Source organism: Callospermophilus lateralis, chromosome 18 (genome assembly GCF_048772815.1).
Source record: "Callospermophilus lateralis isolate mCalLat2 chromosome 18, mCalLat2.hap1, whole genome shotgun sequence".
Taxonomy (NCBI): Eukaryota; Metazoa; Chordata; class Mammalia; order Rodentia; family Sciuridae; genus Callospermophilus; species Callospermophilus lateralis.
Window position 1 is genome coordinate 33,113,975 of NC_135322.1, and position 3,017 is coordinate 33,116,991.

Genomic DNA, 3,017 nt, shown 5'->3' on the forward strand with positions numbered 1-3,017 from the left:
GTTTTTTTTTTGTAAATAGAATTTAATTTTTGCAGATACTTTTTCTGTATTATGCAACTTTCTCCTTAGTATATTAAGTTACAGTAACTAATTTCTAATTATTATACTGCTCTTTCATTCCTGAAACAAATCCAACTTGGGCTTGATGTTATCTTTTTTTTTTTTCTCCTTCAGTATTAGGGATTGAACACAGAGATGCTCTTACCACTGAGTTACATCCCAGCCTTTTTTATTTGTTAAGATTTGGTCTCAATAAGTTGCCCATGCTGACCTGAAATTGGCAATCCTCCTGCCTCAGCCTCTTGAGTAGCTGGTGTCCAACGGATACATTATTCTTTTTATATGTTGCCAGATCTGATTTTTTGATTTGCCATTTTCTTTCTTGAGTTAGTTTTTCCCCATCTGTGTCTCTGAGGACTGGTGAGTGATCCCACTCCCCCTCCCACTCATTTTTGTTGTTGTTGTTGAAATATCCTTTCCAGATTTGGGGGTCAAAGTCATATGACTTGTGGGATCTGTAATGATGGTAATTTGTGTCTTCTCTATTTTTATTATTTATCAGTCTTGCTAGGGCCCTATAATTTGAATTTCTGGATAGTCCTTATCATATATTTGCTTTCTGCTTCACTAATCTTTGTTGTTATCTTTCTCCTACTTATTTTTCACTTAATTTGTTATTTACTAATTAATCAATGTACATGTTTAGATAACTGATTTTTTTTTCATTTTTTGTTCTAATACAGGCTTTTGAAGCTGTGAATTTTTCTGTAAGCATGGCCTAAATAGAAGCCAAGAGGTACTGATATGTTTTTATATTATAATTTTCCCCAAAAGATTTGCTAATTTTTATCATAATTTTTTTGATTGATGGATTATTGAGAAATAAAATGCTTAATTTGCAAACTCTTGAGTAGCTTTTCTAATTTTCTTATATAATTCATATCTAACATGTTTTCATTGCAGACAGAGACATACACACCATATAACTCCATATGATTTTTATCATCTGAAATGTGTTGAGCTTATTTTTGTGAACAATTAAATTTTTTTCCATGTACACATGGAAAGAATATCTATTTTTCAGTTGTTGAGTGTAGTATTTTATCTGTTAATTGGATGAAATGTTAACTGTTGTTCAAGTTGTTTATCTTATCTTTTACTTTTGCATTGCTGGGAAGCAACCTTGGGATCCACACATGCTAGGCAAGTGCTCTCCTGCTGAGCCACATGCCCAGCCCCTCAAGCTATTTGTCTACTTATTGATTTATTTGTCTACTTGTTGATTTATTTGTCTATTTGTTCAATTTGTTATAAAGAACAGTGTGTTAAACTTTCCAGGTACAATTGTGGATTTGTCTATTTCTCCTTTTAATTTTAAAAATAATCACTTTATATTACTAGAGGAGATGTTATCAGGTGCATGAAATTTAAAGTTCTTAAATCTTTCTGGAGGATTGACCCTTATGTTGTAATGAAATGCCTACATTTTTTTCCCTTCTAGCTTAAAGGCTACTTTTTCTGGTATCAGCATATCCTCTCCAATTTCTTTTTGGCATATGTCATGTATGTTTCCCATTTTCATATATCTAATTTTCTATATTCTTGTATTTAAGATAATCTCTCTCTCTCTCTCTCTCTCTCTCTCTCTCTCTCTCTATCTATCTATCTCTATCTCTATCTCTATCTCTATCTCTATCTCTATCTTTTGCAGTCCTGGGAATTGAACTCAGGGCCTCATGCATGCTAAGCCAAGTGCTTTACTACTGAGCTACATACTCAGGTACAGACTCTTATAAACATATAGTTTTTTAAATCCAGAATAACATTTTTATCTTCTAGTTAGCATAATTGGTCCATTTACACTTAACATAATTATTGATATATTGGTATTTTAAATCTGCAATTTTACTCTTTTCTCTACAACTGAATAGTTTAATATTCATCTTTCTTTCCTTTCTTCCCTTTTCTTAGATTAATCAATTTTTAAGGACACTTTCTCTATTAGTTAGTTGATCATACTTGATATTGTTCTTCTTTAAGGGATTGTTTTTAAGATCATAATATGAATCTTTGACTTATTGGAATCCAATAAAAATGATCACTTTTATTTTCTAGATAATGTAAGGCTTTAACTCCATTTACTCCTTCTATTCATATTATTGTTGGCCTATATTTCATGTACTTTGGGTCTCTGTTGCAGGTGCATGTATGTTTACAGTTGTTCATTATCCTGATGGATTGAACTTTTCATCACTATAAAATGCCTTTCTGGAAGGCTGAGGATATAGCTCAATGGTACAGAGCCTGCCTAGCATACATGAATTCACTGGGTTTACTCCCCAGTAAAGCGTGTGTGCACACACACTCACACACACGCACCATCACCACCAAACTAACAAACAGTGCCTATGATTGTCTCTCATAAAATTTTATGTCTTGGTGTTGGGTTGGCTCAGTGGTAGAGCACTCACCTAGCTTATGGGAGGCATGGGTTCTATCCTCAGCACCACATGAAAATGAAATATATTTCATTTTGTGTCCACCTACAACTCAAAAATAAATTTAAAAAATTATGTCTTAAAGGTTATTTTGTCTGGTATTAGTGTAGCTGCTCCAGCTCTCTTTTGGTTAATGTTTGTGTGATATATCTTTTTACATTCTTTAACTTTTAATTTATCACATCTTTGAATCTAAAAAATATTTTCTCTACACAGCATAGAGTTGGGTCATTTAAAAAAATCCATTATGCCAATCTCTGCCTTTTAATAGTGGTGTTTGGTTCATTTACATTTAGTGTAATTACTAAAAACAAACAAACAAAAAGAGTAAGATTTATTCTTGTCATTTGCTTTTCTTTGGTACTAGGAATTGAACCCAGGAGTGCTTTACCACTGAGCTACATCCCCAGTCTTTTTTATTTTTTTATTTTGAGATAGGGTTTTGTTAAGTTGCTAAGGGTGGCCTCGAACTTTTTCAGGCTCTGAAGTTTACAGGTATAATGAACCACACTGGGCTTC